Source organism: Myxocyprinus asiaticus, chromosome 33, assembly GCF_019703515.2.
Source record: "Myxocyprinus asiaticus isolate MX2 ecotype Aquarium Trade chromosome 33, UBuf_Myxa_2, whole genome shotgun sequence".
Lineage (NCBI taxonomy): Eukaryota > Metazoa > Chordata > Actinopteri > Cypriniformes > Catostomidae > Myxocyprinus > Myxocyprinus asiaticus.
The window spans coordinates 22,968,171-22,985,727 of record NC_059376.1 but is presented as its reverse complement, the minus strand read 5'-3'; the positions used below and the strand labels follow the sequence as shown (position 1 = coordinate 22,985,727).

General features: G+C 36.4%; 1 protein-coding gene across 2 annotated transcripts in view; it reads left to right on the top strand.

Moving 5' to 3' along the window:
* LOC127424243 (glutamate receptor ionotropic, delta-2-like) overlaps positions 1-17,557 on the top strand; it is a 618,756-nt gene that overhangs the window by 360,158 nt on the left and 241,041 nt on the right. The gene's annotated exons all lie outside the window — the stretch shown is intronic.

Genomic DNA, 17,557 nt, shown 5'->3' with positions numbered 1-17,557 from the left:
ACTGTGGCTGGGGAAGCAAATGTGTAATAAATCAACAATGTTTTTTAATACTCTGGGCGTTCAGAATTAACACTGGCATCTTTCCAACTGTAATCGCGCATATTCAAAATGATATTATTGCTTGTGGATGGAAAACAATCATAGCCGATACACACTTGCCCAAAGCACCAGCTCTCTGGCGAGGTGAGCGGCGTTGAGCGGAATTCTTCCGCACCAGTGGACACGTACCGTTACATGCTCAATAAGTGGTACAGGAATCAGTTTGACAGACTGTGTTTAAATGAAGAAAACATGACAAAAAAGTATTGAGGTGCAGTAGCTTTGGTATAAGCGGAATGATTGTCTCTAATGTCGAATTATTGAAAATTAATGCAAACCTGAGGAGTAACGGCTACAACCCGATTACCAATTCGGGGTGTGCAATAATTGTCAATAATTCGACGGTCCCTCATCAATTATTCCGTACTAAACTGAAGTAGGAAAACAATATGTTGGCTTTCTCAAGCCTGTTTAATTAAAAAAGTATTTTGGCAGGAGAGCAGATCTGGTTAGCACGCAAACACGTCAATGGCTCTGTCAGCGAAAATTACTATCTACAAACACATAACATTTGGACAAATACACAAACTACCAATTATAACAACACATACATTTAAACATACCTCTGAATTTATGTGATTCTTCAGTGACCTCCAGGTTCACCTCCGCGCACATCCCAAATTCCCGCGCACATCCCAAACTTCCCACGCACATCCCAAACACCCCGTCAATTCCTTTGGACGAATTTGAATAGAGCCCTACACTGTGAAATTACCTGTTGCACTTGCAGCTCTTCAGTTTTTTCTTGTTTAAAAAAGTTTGTACTAATTGTGCATAAGTTTGCACTCTTCCTTTGAATAAATTAAACGTCCAAAAGATCCAAAGTTTAATGATTTTATTTAAAGAAACAGCTTGTTTATTTTATATGAGATAAAATTGCATTGTTTCTAAACCTGTTTGTAATTTAATTTAATGAATTTGTTTTATATGTAAAATAATAATAATAATCATCATCATCATCTTGATGCTCTAAATATAAACACTAAAATCCAGAGTTCAGATATGGATTATTTTTTTTCACCTGTTGTATGAGACCAGAGAACATGAACTATTTTACTGTATAACATTTTATTTTTTATCATTTATTATTTAAATTTATGTAGGTGTTGGGTGATTTTCAATTGCGTGTTTATTGAATTGTTGAGATCACGTAGGGGACAATGAAGTGAATTTCATGCACTTGAAGGTTTTGGCTTTGGCAGCCTTGAACCACCCCATCCTTCACCAAGCATATCATTTGATCACAGTATTTTGTACATCTTTTGGGTGAAATGATACATACATGGACTCTATGATGGACAGAAATGTATTTGTATCATATCTATCCCTAAAGGGTACATATTAGTGCCTTAAGGTGTAACTTTTGACCCAGTGAGAATACAACCACATAAGCTGTACCCTATGTGATCACAAATGGACCCCGACCGTACCCTTTTTTCTGACAGTGTAGAAGAGATTTCTACTGCAATGGACAGCAAGAAATATACTGTGGGGGTATTTATGGACTTAAGAAAAAAGCATTCGATACTGTTGATCATGGCTTATTAACGAAGAAACTGGAGAGATATGGTATTAGAGGGATTGCTTATTCATGGCTAAAAAGTTACCTTGATGACAGATATCAATATGTACAAATAAATAATGTTGAATCTGATTTATCGAAAGTTATTTGTGGGGTTCCACAAGGTTCAGTGCTAGGCCTCAAACTGTTTATACTATATATAAATGATATATGTAAAGTGTCAAAATTCCTCAAATTTGTTTTGTTTGCTGATGACACTGATTTATATTGCTCTGGGAAAAGTTTGGAACAGCTTCTAAATACAGTAGAAAGGGAATTAGAAGTCTTAAAGATATGGTTTGATATTAACAAGTTATTATTGAATCTAAGTAAAACAAAGTTTATAATATTTGGTAATCGCAAATCAATAATCAAGTTAAAATTATGACCAATGATTTTGAAATAGAAAGTGTATGAAACTAAATTGCTGGGCGTGATGATTGATCATATATTATGTTGGAAACCACATAAAAATAATGTAAAAACAAAAATGTCTAAAACCATTGCAATATTATATAAAACTAAAGATATCTTGAATCAGAAGTCACTATATAGACTATATTGCTCTTGCATAGTTCCATACATTACTTACTGTATGGAGGTATGGGGAAACCAGGCCCAGCTTCTGACAGCTATGCTAGGATGGGCAGGGGGATATTATACAGTAGGTGGGCATTTGGGATGGGGGAGAGGTTACTCAGACTACTAATTTAATGTCTTTAATTGGCTTAACATGGTGTAATTGTCAAGATCATAAGACCCAATGTAACTATATTTTACACTTTTTCTCCATATTAAAACATATATTTAAATAAATAAACTGATAAACATTGTACATAATCATATGCACTTACTTAGTTTACTAATTTTAAGCAGTAATAGTTCTAAACATAACTAATATTAGCATTATATTCATTCATTTTCTGTTATAGCATAATTTAATGTACAGCTACTTTGAAACAATGGCTGTTATGAAAAGCGCTGGACAAATAAATTTGACGACTTGACTCATAAGATTGAAGTAATGGAGGTAGTATACTACCTCCATTAATAAGAAACAATATAAAGAAATACACTTTTAGATAAATTAGAATTACAGCCTTAAAGCAAATTACAAAGACAAATTAGAGTCTCCACGAATGCAAGGATGGAGTGGAGAGAAATAATGTCAAGGAGGAAAATAAGGATGGAGTGAAAGGAAATATATTAGATGGAGAGAACATTAACATATAAGATTAAGATCCTAAAATTTGACACAGATGGGAACTGCTTAAAGAAGTAATTATGTAATATATGTCTGACAGAAATTTAATTAGCAATGATACTGCCCTACAAAGGCAAAACGCAAAATTGAGTTCTGACTGAAACAGGTCTCTTATGATTTGTCCGGTGACAGACGAGTTTGTCTCATATGCTGAAATTCAGAGTAACCATTGTGTGAAAATGCAGTAACAACAAAATCCACATCAAAATAATTCAAGCCATTTTTCTCAGTTTCAATGTTAGCTAATGAGTATGGCCTTTGTAGGGTAGCAAAGGGTACTGATATTTCTTTACCAGTGAAACTATATGTGTAAAGTAATTTAGGGAACACAGGAATTTGGATGGATGTATGGATGGATGGATGGAAAGTAATGCCATGTAAGTACCAGAGGTTATTTTTATGGCAAAAATAGAGTATTTTAAAAGCAGTGACAAAAAATAAACAAAAAACTTTCACAGACAGCACTGTAAAAATATGTATAAGAGATGTAAGACGCATGGAGACAGACAGAATCTCTCATTGACACCGAATTAACAACAGGGAAAACAGAAGCATGCGTCCTGCAACAGTGCGGTGCGGGACAAGCTTTGATTGCTGAGTGCAGGTGCGGGCGGGATGATGTGTACGCGGGAATGGGAGAAAGAAATGACCCGCGTGACTCCCGCAAAATATAAATATAAATCTATTTTAAAAATAAAATAGATTTATTTCATGTATTTAAGGTACAGAGTGTTATTCATGTTATCCGTCTATTGCGCAAGAGCAACAAAAAAAATTATGATTTACAGGTGCAGGGTTGATTCATTCAAATTCTTCCCTGTGCTCCATGCAATGGAAAGTCCCTTAGTGCTATGGATGTTAACATTTTATAAAGAAAGTTACAAACAAAACTTTGAAAGCAACCAAAGGCCAATCAGATATTTGGCAAGGTTAGTGTTAACACTACCCGTTTTTTTTTTTTTGGTTGTTGTTGTTTTTCGGATGGGAATTGTAATAAAAATAGCCTATGATAGAAGGGACAGAATCACGCAGAAAAAAATTAGCGCAGACCACTTCCTGCGGGAGCGGGACAAAACGTGAAAGTTGCAGGCGGGAGCGGGACAAAATATTACATTTTTTTTTGCAGAAGCGGGACAGAATCTCTTGGGAGCGGGTCTGAAAAATCCACCCACACAGACCTATACTTACACGAACACCCGCAGTGCGATTTTGGGTAGCTGATGTGGAGGGAGAGGGAAATATTTGATAAGAGGGAACCTGTGATACATTAACAGCAGCCACAAGGTCACTGCACACTGAGACAGCACCAGGCTTCTGTATGGACACTAAAAACCTATACATTGCACAGAAATATCTCTTATTACCGTTCTAGCTCACGTAACGTCTCGGATTCTCTGGATTGCAGCAGCCGCTTTTTGAGTGTGTCGTTGCTTTCGGCCAATGACAAAAATAGAAAAACACTACACATTTCTGGTGCTGTTTTGTGATTGGTTGGGCAGTCTACAGCCCACTCTCAATGTTTGCAGCACACAGCCCGCCCCAATATTGCTTTTAACCAATGCACAAATTGAAAAAAATATATTTATATTTAAAACCGTGTTTCCCAAATGTTTGATTGGGTGGGCAAGACTCGCATTTGGGTGGGCTCAGCCCACCCCTGCCCATGCCTACATCCGGCCCTGGAGGAAAAACATACAAAACTAATGCCAATCCAGTTTTCAGGCTACAAAAGAAAGCAATAAGATCTGATTATTATGAACCAAACAGCACACTATTTATTAAATTATGTGCTTTTGCGATCTAGTTGATCTTAAAACTGCACAGATATTTTACAAAGCACAAAATAATTTACTACTTATGTGTATTCAGATGTTGTTTGAAATAAGAGTGAGCCAGTATGAACTTAGTGGAATATGTATGTTTAAATAAACTAGGGTAAGGACAAATATAAAAAATAGACAAATAGTGGTGATTTCTCAGGGCCAGCAAAGCCTTCTCTGCTGGTCTAACATGCCAAATAAATAAATATTTTTAAACCTTTCATTCTCAGTCACCTTTTTGCCTATGTATTTTTAAGCACTTTCCACTCTTAATTAATCTACAAACAAATAGAGAAAAACGAAAAGTTTATCCAGTCAGAATTTATTCCTTGATGCTTACAAGCAAAGTGTGACAATTGTTTCACAAATCGCATGCCAGAAGCAGCCCGTGATTCTGAGCTCTACCCGGTCAGGCCTTCAGAATTTCTACAGAATCCCTCAACAGTGCAAATGAATGGGCAACTGAAGTCAGATTGTCAGATGAATCAGCCAATCAGATTGATTTATTTGTTCTTGGTGGGTGTGATCTTTAGGATACGTCCCGGTCAAGGCCTTCTAGCTGGCCTTGAGTGACGCAATCACGCTTTAAGTGATGCACGTAATTCAAGACCAAAAAGTGTAAAATCAATCTGTCTGACCAGTCGGCTGTCATCACTGCTGGTATTGCCATTGAGAAAGAGATTCTCATGGATTTACAAACATGAGATGTTCTGCATGACCGTGTGATTGCTTAATTTATTAAACAGGAAAGGAGGACTGATTTTCACTTCAAGTAAATTGGTAAGTGCTTTTTGCATTGTTATAGCAACATCAGGAGTTTTCTAAGTGTAAATTAGGCTGCTTGAGCATTCAGTGTCAGATCAAGTTTTGAAAAGTAGTGCTGCGTTCCATTCAACTCGGAAAGTTGGATTTTACAACTTCCTACTAGGAAAAGTGCAATGGAATGCATCTTGAAGTCAGAATTACAACTTGTAGGCTCGTGCAGAGTTGGGTTGCTAGGAGACATCTCTAATGAGAGTCAAACCCCTGCTAAGCTAACGGGAGCGTTGCAGTTCTGAATATCGGGGAATGGAATGCATTTATGGTCGGAGATATCAAGTAGGAATATCCCACATCCAACTTGAATGGAATGCAGCATAACCGCGTACCCTGAAGAAACTAAATTTATTGCAAGCAACATTTAAATCGCGAATATTATTAGATAGATTTTTCCAGGTATTATAGACCTCCTTGGTAGATTCATATGAAAAATTATGATTTTTGAATGTCTGTTCGGGAGACGTTCATTTTGCAAAACAGTCATGCTGCAGTTAAAATTAGGCTTACTTGAGCATTAAGTGTCGTTTCAAGTTCTGTCTTCCATGCTTGGACGTGTTTTTAAAATGTCAGTTGGTATTACTAGTTAGCTGCGACATAATATATGATGCCCAAAGGCATAGGGTGTCTTATTCATTGTGAAGAAATTGTGTTTTCTTAATGGCATGAATCACACTGAAGGCCTAGACTTTAAATGCATGGCTGAAAATAGATGTATATCTGTCAAAGGGTTAAACTTGTGGAATAGTTGCGACAAGGAATTAAGAATGTGTAGTTCACTTTGCAAATTAATAATATTAATAATAATAATAATAATAATAATAATAATAATAATAAAACAATGAAAAATAAGGTGGTAAACAAATAAGTAATTGAGGTATGATAATTATTGTGTATGAAATATTTGGAACTTTTGTTTTGCTACTGTTTTGTTTTGTCTTTGTATAGTCTAAATATATTGGTGAAAGGATTGCCTATTAGGATTTGTTATGTAAAAAGGGTAGGCATAATAAGCTAAAGCTAAAGCTTCAGCCTACACCTTTTCGGTCAATATTATCTGCACAGCCCTAATTTAGAAATGGGAATCAGCAGAGACCTGATGTCTTGATATTAAAGCTAAATCTGAATCATAATAATATAATATAGTGATTGCTTATGTTTAATGTATTGTGATTCAAAACTGTTTTACACACTTTTTCGAATTCATCTTGATTGGACATGGGCGCTTTGCACAACAAGTGCTTAACTTTCTGCTTCATTGTATAGCCATAGAAGTAGCATAGAGAACAGGCATGTCAGTTTCAATAAAATAAAAAATAAAAAACGATGTGAGGGAATAGTTTACCTTGGTTCTAGTGTGTTAAGCATTACACAAAAACCCTTGCAGTTGAGCTGTACAGAGGTTCTACACAGACATTCTTACAAATGAAACAAGTTCTAGACTTATATTGATACAATATTGTGAAGTAAAATGTTATGATTTTAAATATCAAGTTTTTGTGTGTGTGTGTGTGTGTGTGATCAATGTCACTACCAAGTACTACTGCAAAGTACTTTCATTGCACACAAATATTATATCATAATCAGTCATCAGAAAACGGGTTTGCACTACAAAGTTGCGTTGTTTGTCTGATGTGTGCAAGATTTTAGCATAAGCAGCTTTGTGAGATCATTTTCAGTTCTCACCAAATCAGCACATTAGTTCCAGAATGCTTCCTCTTGCTAACACACACACAATATATATATATATATATATATATATATATTTATGAATGTTTCTTTTTTTTTTTTTTTTTTTTTCAATCCGAGCTGTCAGGGCAAGGCAGCTGCTGCTTCCAGCCCATGGTCTGTGCGTGATTCACAGGCCTCACTAACTTGTCAATATCTGTGGTTACTTTGGCTCAAGGTAACAGTGCTGACTGACTGCCGTGTCTGCTCACACACAAGTAGGGACACACACAAGCACACATACACAGGTGTGTTTAAACAGGCCTCGCTAACCACCACCCAAGGTCATGTTCATAGAAGCAGACAAACACAGTGGGTAATCTCTGTTGGCACTCATTGTGACCTCAAGAGGTCTGATTGGATAAGAGGCAAACAATGGCAAATGGGAAACTGTAGCATCTATGCATGCTGGATGACAGAAAAAAATACAAATATAAAGGATAAAGAAAGACATTACAAAACTGCAGAAAGATTACTCTTAACTCAAAGTGGGGAGGTTTAGATCTTTAAAGGTTAAACAGGGAAAAGGCGACAATTGCATCTTCTAAGACAGTGTCGTCCATGATAAAGTTAAGATAAGCAGAATTTGCGAGGTAGTTATGTCATTAAAATGTCTTCAGATAAAGGAAGAAGGCTTTTTTTTCATTTACATGAGAGTTTATATTTGAAATGTTAATTCAAGGTGACAGTTTGGAAGTTAGCACTCTGCTGAGCTCTTATGCTGATTGACGGACGAGAAACTTTTCTGCTGCTCAGACAAATCCTTTTCCACAGCAGCAGGAAACAGAGAGGCATTTTGAAATACATTATTTAAAATGGAGTACAGGAGATAATGACTTCTCAAATTCATTGTATGTTTTTTATGCCAGCCTGACATCATTGGTGCCTGTGCCTATGGTAACAGACTAGGGGGTCCTTACCAGGTACAAAGAGCTTTTGTGATGAATTGTAATGGACAGGGCTGCCATTTTGCCATAGAAATGAACAAATGGTTTAATGGATGAGACAGCATGGTTTTCTAAATTCATAAATCCCTATGCAACAATGTAATTATGAGAATTCCCAGAGGAAAGTAAATTATCTTCTCCCAGAGAGCAGTGAGATTGAATAGAGAGCAAATGGAGACTTTTCCACTTTTTTAATCTCCTGCTTCTCATATGTTACTGCTGAAAAAATCACTACACTGTGTAAATCTTACAATTATTATTATTTTTTTTTTTTTTGAGTGTAGTAATCTCACATGTGTCTCCTCTTGAGTTTCAGAAGAGAATATCACAAACTATGCTCAGATTTGCCAAAATACTAAAGAATGCAATCAAAAGTATTAAATGTCAAAATGATCGCAACATTTCTAATAAATTCAATTCAGTAGCGTTAGTATTTCGCATTTAAAGGCTCATTTGTTGTATGCCAATGATTGCCTTATTGATGTCTATCTTATTTCTAAGGAATTTTAGGATACTTAAAAGAAACATATTTGAGATTTCCATTAAGTAGGCCTATTTTGAGCTTTGAAAGTACAGCCTTTGTGCAATATAATCTTCCTATGGGTTGTCATCATCACTGTGTGATCTCATAGTTCTGACTCCTAATTCTGATTGGATTAGCTGTGTTCAAAAATGTGCGGCAAGCAACTATAAAGAGCCCACAACTAGACTAGTGAACTATTTGGTAAGAATTGTTGTTATTATTAATAATATTCTAATAAATCTTTTAATCAAATTGCTAGCATTATATAAAAGTATATTAGCCACTCGAGTTCATGCCTTACAATTATTTTACCATGAGTAATTGGTGTTCTCAGGCACCACATGAAGCAGAGTGCCTAAAACCCTCTTTAACTTGGTAAAATCACTGTAATGTATGACCTCTTGTGGCTTTCTGCTTTAATAATGCTAGTAATTTGTTGTTATCTCATTAAAGCAAGTCTTAACAGAATGAACTCCTATTGTGATATTTCTACAAAAACAAAACAAAAAAACTTCCTATTCCATAATTCAAAACCTCCAGTAAATCATGCAAATATGAACCAGCCATCACTGTGTGGGCAAAGACTTGGCAGCCTCATCCCAGTGCCTCTGTGTCACAGAGCAGTTGCTGATTGGAATGTTCTTAGCTGCGATGATTCTTTAAAGATGAGGTGGTGGCACTGATTGACGTGTCAGCTTTTTAACTGGGGTGGATGGCCACGGCTGTCAGATGGCAAGCATTTTAGCCCACATGATGGATTATTTACAACTCTTATGCTGCCAGCACTCGCCACTTCCTTTGAGCCAGTCCCGTACTTTATATGGCCAATTACGCCCTGCTGGCCATTTTCTCATCACAATCAAATTATATCTACATTGTGTTTAATTTCAGTTGCAAAGAGCTCAGCCATTTTTACATGGGTCTGTGGAGACAATATATCACCCTGGGAGCCCTGTTGAATGGGCAAACAGGCAGGAATAAAGCAGTCTTTGGAAAATAGATAAAACAGCTAGAGCTGGCTTTTTTGATTAAAGTGGAATGAAGGATGAAGAATAAAATTACTCATGGTAGTATTTCCTGAAAATGTTTTTGCTTCCTCTTTAATTCATGCACTTTACTTAAAATGGGAAAATGACTGCTGTAGGGGAGAGGGAATGTGCACTGTAAAATCAAAACCCATTTTTATTTTTTTTATTTTTTTTATAAAACACTTTTTTTGTTGTGCACATTAACATTATTTAACTCAGTAGTTAACATGAAATAACAATGAATAATGCAGCATTTTAAAAACAATTTTTTTTATCTTTGTTAATGTTAATTGCTACATATACAAATCCATTTTAACACCAAAAGTTAACAGTATGATTCAACAATTGTTATTGCATTGCATGAACTAACAATGAACAATAGAATATTTACATTGTGTACAGTACAACCCCAATTCCGAAAAAGTTGGGACAGTATGAAAAATGCTAATGAAAACAAAAAGGAGTGATTTGTAAATTATATTCACCCTTTGCTATATTGAAAGCACTACAACTTAACATTATAGGATGTTTTTCCTTGTGAATTTCATTGTTTTTTGAAAATGTATTGTAATTTCAAATCAGATGATTGCAACACACTCCAAAAAAGTTGGGACAGTCGAGTTTTTTTCCACTGTGAAACATCACCAGTTCTTCTAATAACACTTATTAAGCATTTGAGTACTGAAGACACAAGTTTGTTAAGTTTAGAATGTGGAATTTTCCCCCAATCATCCATTATGTAGGTCTTGCACAATTGTGGATGTCACAATATAAAAACTCCGCCGTGAACACTGCTGCCTCTCTCCCGGATGAGCTAAATACTTTTTATGCTCGTTTCGAGGGAAATAACACCGTCCTCGTGGAGAGAGCTCTCACGGCCGAAGCTACAGAGGTTAGTTCACTCTCTGTCTCTGTAGCGGATGTAACCCGATCCTTCCGACGGGTGAATATCCGTAAAGCCACGGGTCCAGACGGCATTCCGGGCCACGTCATCAGAGTGTGCGCGAACCAACTGGCTGGTGTTTTTACGGACATTTTCAACCTTTCCCTCTCCTTGTCTGTAGTCCCTACATGCTTCAAAACGTCCACCATTGTGCCTGTACCAAAGCAATCCAAAATCACTTGTTTAAATGACTGGCATCCTGTTGCTCTGACCCCCATCATCAGCAAATGCTTTGAGGGGCTAATCAGAGATTACATCTGCTTTGTGCTGACTGCCTCACTGGACCCATTGCAGTTTGCTTACCGCAACAACCGCTCCACTGATGATGCCATTGCATCTACAATACACACTGCTCTCTCCCACCTGGAAAAAAGGAACACTTATGTGAGAATGCTGTTTGTAGACTACAGCTCACCATTCAACACCATAGTGCCCTCCAAGCTTTATGTGAATCTCCGGGCTCTGGGCTTAAACAGCTCGCTGTGCAGCTGAATCCTATACTTCCTGTCAAGCAGACGCCAGGTGGTTAGATTGGGCAGCAACATCTCCTCATCACTGACCCTCAACACTGGAGCCCTGCAGGGCTGTGTTCTCAGCCCACTCTTGTATTCGTTGTACACACATGACTGTGTGGCAACATACAGCTCCAATGCCATCAAGTTTGCTGATGATACGACGGTGGTAGGTCTGATCACTGACAATGATGAAACAGCCTACATAGAGGAGGTGCACACTCTGACACGCTGGTGTCAGGAACACAACCTCTCCCTCAACGTCAGCAAGACCAAGGAGCTTGTGGTGGACTTCAGGAGAAAAGACCATCACCATCAATGGAGCACCGGTGGAGAGAGTCAGCAGCTTCAAGTTCCTCGGTGTCCACATCACAGAGGAACTCACATGGTCCATCCACACTGAGGCCATTGTAAATTAGGCTCATCAGTGTCTCTTCTTCCTGAGACGGCTGAGGAAATTTGGAATGAACCACCACATCGTCACACGGTTCTACACCAGCACTGTAGAGAGCATCCTGACTGGCTGCATCACTGCCTGGTACGGCAATAGCACCGCCCACAACCGCAAAGCCCTGCAAAGGGTGGTGCGAACTGCCAGACACATCATCGGAGTTGAGCTTCCCTCCCTCCAGGACATATATACCAGGCGGTGTGTGAAAAAAGCTCGGAGGATCATCAGAGACTCCAGCCACCCAAGCCATGGGCTGCTCTCACTGCTACCATCAGGCAGGCGGTATCACAGCATCAGGACCCGCACCAGCTGACTCCATGACAGCTTCTTCCCCCAGGCAATCAGATTTTTGAACTCTTGATCTCTCACGATCAATATACATCATCACTGCACTTTATATAATCTTATTATCTCATACCGGACTGTCATAAATTATATTCTTTCTTAACAACACACTGGCAACTGACTATCAGCCGACAGCCTGAATGTCAATACAGTACAATACAACCTTCTGTATATTTTATATATACTTTATATACTATTTTTATTGTATGTGTATTCTATATTATGTGTATGTGTATTCTATATTGTGTGTATTGTATACTGTACATTGTATATTATTATTGTGCTGTGTAATTATGTGTATATTAGATATGTAAATTGTGTTGTGTAAATCTGATGTTTATTGTAAATTGGTATATGTCTCATCACTGTCATGACTGCTGTTTTGCTCGGAACTGCACCCAAGACTTTCACCCACTGTTGCACTTGTGCATATGGTTGTGTGACAATAAAAGTGATTTGATTTGATTTGAATGGTGTTGACTAACAAAGATTTACTAAAGTAATTACAGTTACTAAAAGTAACTGTTTTTGGAGTATTGCCTCACCTCTTAAATATCTCCTGTTTCACATCATCTTATTTCAACTTGACAAATTGTTATTAGTCTTAAATTGCCCCTGTCTCAAAGTTTTTGGAGTGTGTTGCATCATCTGATTGGAAATTACTGTACATTTTCAAAAGACAATTAAATTTACAAGGAAAAGCATCATATAATATGTAGTTGTAATGCTTTCAATATAGCAAAGGGTGAATATAATTTACAAATCACTCCTTTTTGTTTTTATTAGCATTTTTCATACTGTCCCAACTTTTCTGGAATTGGGATTGTAAACAAACATTAATTAAGATGAATAATTGCTATAAAAATATAGATATAGATCTGTATTATAAAGGTTGGCCCTTTGTCAACAGAATCATGAAAAGTTGTATTTTTAGAATTTATTTATTATTTTGTTTTATAGGTGTGTATTTATTTTTGCATGGGTAACTGCAACCAGAATATTACTGATTGTGATTTATTCATAGTAATGGATGAATGGTTTTCTAACAACTTTAACAGGGTACCCATAGATATAAAAAAAACCTGGAAATGTCAGGGAATTTGACATTTTGAAAATGCTCATTTCCAGGCCTGGAAAATCATGGAAATCAATAAAACCTTAAAAAGTTATGGATAAGTGTATCATTTATCAATTCAAAAATCAGCTAAAAATATATATATTTTTTGCAACATGATTACACTGGAAGTCAGTGACATTTCTTCCAAATGTTCCAGTACCCTGGCATTGGCCCCATTATGTTGAGTTACTGACAAGCTTTGCATCGGTTTAAATGTGTTTACCTTTTCCTGTGGCACGACTAGAGCGTGTTGTGTCAGCAGAGTGAGAGACTTGGGTTCTCGTCCTGCGTTGAAACCAGGAAGTGACTGTGTTCGCATAATGAGTGGCGACCATGATTCAGAGGTTTTATTTTCCCAATTACATTTCTACTCCATTGACGGTTAGGTTTAGGGTTGGGGTTTGGGGGTAGTGTTAATACAAAATGCATTCCTCTTCACTGGATTACATCTTTTACAGCTAAAAACAACTCGCTTTTCATCTCGCTTTTGGCATCCCTATGTGGTAATTTCATCTGGAAATAAGCTCACACATTGCCTTATACGTTCAAAAACACTTTTCGCTTCAGCTACTGGGGGCACTGCTTCAAATTTCTGTAAGCACAGACTGAGCTATCTCAAGAAAAGCCAACCTACTGTTTCCAAATTCACTGTGAGATCAGTCTGCTTTTTTGAGTGTGATCTCCATGAAATTATGTTAAAAATATGTATCCAGTAATTACAAACAACTTGACAAGTCATGTAAATAAAAAATAAAAAAAATCTGTCAAAAAGAGTGGGAATCTTGAAAAATTACCATCAGCAACTTTCCAATTCAGAGATGGAAAGCCAGCATTCCTCAAAATCTAGAACTTCCTGCATCATTTTAAATTTTAAATGGATTTACTTGCCTTGAGAACCATCTTATTTCAAAAGCATGCATTTTCATTTATTTATTTATTAATGCTGCAAGTCACCCAAATAAGTGGTTGATGAATAGTGACACAAACATGGCATGTGCTGATAAACCTTCACTGGGTGGATTACTCCTATAATCCTCTTCCGGCTCACGGTCCCATTACCCATTGCAAAGACTCATGCAAGGGTCACACATCTGGTCACGCTTACATTGTCACCACCCGTCAGACTTTGCTTCTTCCACCACCAGCCAGTAGCAAACAGCACTCCGTAGGACTGTTAGAAAATATCTAGTGACCTCCCTCTTGTGGCAGATTAGGTGACGTTGTTTTAGTGCAACTCTGTCGGATGTCGAGGGATGCACCAAGTGCTTGGGTTTAAGAAGCTTCTGGTGTGAGCCCGTAGAGATTGAATTGAACTACTGCACTTAAAAAAAGGAGCTCTTGATTATTCTTGTGCTATTTCTGACTTGTGCAAGTGCACTTGCTAAACACACAGGGAATAATGAGAAGGAACCAAAGCATCTGAAGAATTTTTGGTATGACAAGAGTTGCATTGTTCCCATAGTACTGCTGATTGGCATCTGGGGATAGGGGATAACTAAGAGTCAAATGCTTTGAGCCTCTAATGAGAAACATGTCTCCCTAATGATAAAATCTTTTGTTTAGCCTTGAGTGGATGGAGGTTATGAAAGTTTCTTCTCAATGCAGGGCTGTATATCATTTTTAATCATAAATGTCCAGAGAAAACCTCCAAAGAACAACAACATTCAGTCTCATAACACATTGACATATTACCACAATACTACTGTAGTCTTACATAGATAGACCTTGACTAAACAATATAAAACCAAAATGGCAAAATGCTGCTTATTCTGGCCAAGAGCCACCCATTTAGAAATGAAGATACCATCTGACTGACATGTAAAGCAATTAACCACAGTGTGTTTCATTTTTACAAAAATAATAGACAAGCATGAGAGCAGTTAAAATTAAATTAAATAATGTTGCGGAAGTCTCTGTGAATAGTTGTGCAAAAAAAAAAAAAAAAAAAAAACCTGGAAAACAATTGCAGAAAATGTGCAGAAAAAGTGATAAAATTAATAAGTACTGATTATTTCACAGACAACTTTGAAAACAAAAGCAGAATATACAGTTCAACAGATATGTCGCTAACTTGCTACTAAGTGTCTTAAACAAAACTCTCTAAGTATTGTTCAAATATTTAATACAAATATTGTCAAATCTAATGATTAATTCTTTCTCTGAAGTGCTCATAATATAAACTCGGCACCTTGAAATCACAACCTTGTTTCCTTGGCGACTCATAAAAAAACCTTTGTGCCTTTACTTCTGGAGGTTGCAAAAAGCCAGCCAATACAATTAGAGCTTGCCAGACAAGAAAGCACTTTCCAATTTTACATGGAATATGCATCAGACAGTCAGCGAATGGACTGTGAGACTTCAATAATACTGAAAAAGGCATTAATAGAGATCAGAAAGGGCAGCGTTCAGCAATTTCATGAAACTTCACCTGTGGGTCATTTAATCACAATGTAAAATTATAATTATAGCATCTCCATTAGGGTCCATAAGTCGGCAGCATTCTTTTGTGATGACATACCCAGGTACATCTCCAACTCTAACCTTTTTATATATTCCATGTGGGTGTTCAAGAAAAAAAAAAAAAAAAAAATAATAGAACATTTTATTTATCTTCTGCTGTCGCAGTTGTTCCACACTCTGCTCAATGTGGATCAAACATTGTAATGGAGAGAAATTACGTCCATGTTGCACATTACAGCTTCTTGCATCTGCTGTCAACACATGAGCCTGCAAGGTAATTATTTGACTACATTATAATTATTTGATGGTAGAAGCTAAAGCTGTAGAGATGACTGCTTTGGAGAAAACACCAGAAATCTTGTCACTTCAACTAAGCAAGACTCAGCAAGACTCAGGTTTGCTGTTTCAGCAGGTCTGTCGAGAGTGTAGAACCTTGATTTAACTGTATTAATCTATCGGAACACAGGTGATCAATGCCTCTGATCGGTTCCTTGCTCTGTGTGTACCCTGAAGCCTGTCATGTGTTTGCTCTGGTTTGCCCTTGAGGCCAGAGCCCTGTTTATTGCCACAGTAAATCAGAAGTGCATTATGGTGAGATCAGAGCTGAATTAAACAGGTAGTTCAGGGTAATTAAGATGAAAGAGGGATGCAAGCAGGGTAAAGCCATTGTGCGAGACTTCTATTCTGTCTCTCATTCAGAACATACTGCATTAATGTACATTGTAAATGATGTAATTTGTTTTGTGGTGAAAAGACCATTTAAGATCTTTAAAGCTGAGAAGTGTGTAATTTATGCACCACTTGTGTCACCAAATGGAATTGCAAAAAGAATGATTGTTTCCAAACAAAAGGAAGCTCACAGAGGCCATTCATTTTGTATTATTTTTCTTTCTTGTTTTCTTGAGATCACAACTTATTTTATGGCCTCTGTGAGCTTCTTTATATTTTAAAACAAAGTATTATTTAGAAATGTTGTTTAGTGTGACTAATGGCTTAGAAATTGCACATTTCAACTTTAATAGATGCAAATATGATCACAATGGGATTACAAGTGTATAAAGCTTGGCTTCTTAAACATTTTTATCTTTTTATATAAGCCACACTTAACAAATGTATAAATGTCATTGCATTAGATAGAAACCAACAAAATATAAAACTAAGTGGAATTTAACAATTATTCGACTATTCGGGCAATTATTGCAATGATAAATCATTAGCTCTAAACCAACTATTCAGCTTGTAACTTGACTTAAAAGGTTGTAATAAATGTGCTTACTAATAATAAAGAGGACAAAATCATCTTTTAAAAATACCTCTAAATGACATTCATTGAATAATAATAAAAAAATACTTTTTAAGTTTCATTCAGTTAAAAAAAAAAATAAATAAAATAAATAAATAAAAATCCTATTGTAATTTAGTGTCTTGTCTTGTTTTCTATTTTAAATTATATAAAAATCAAGATAATAACAAGATACATTTACCTGATAAACAACATATAATATATTTAGGCTTGCTTTCAGAGAATGTATCTTGAATATAAGTGAATTTTGTATATAAGTGTATTTTTTGCACTTGTTTATTCTTCTGCCAGTGCAGTAAAGTCAAAATATAATTATATTCAAGATACTGTACATTCTCAGAAAGCAAGTCTAAATATTGTATATGTTGCTTCAGGTAAATGTATCTTATTTTAAAATATTAAATATATTCAACATTCTCAGATAAAAACATTTTTTCCTGCATTATAGCTCGTAACATAAATGTTTTAGATATACATATTGGAAAACAAGCCAAACAACAACTTTGAATCCATCTTTAACTCTCAAAAAAAATCGATCTTTAACTCTCTTCTTAATAGAGCTGCATATCGCCGATATTCTTCACGATAAGATACACACTGCAACACATGTATTATGATTCACTTGGCGAGCCATTACATT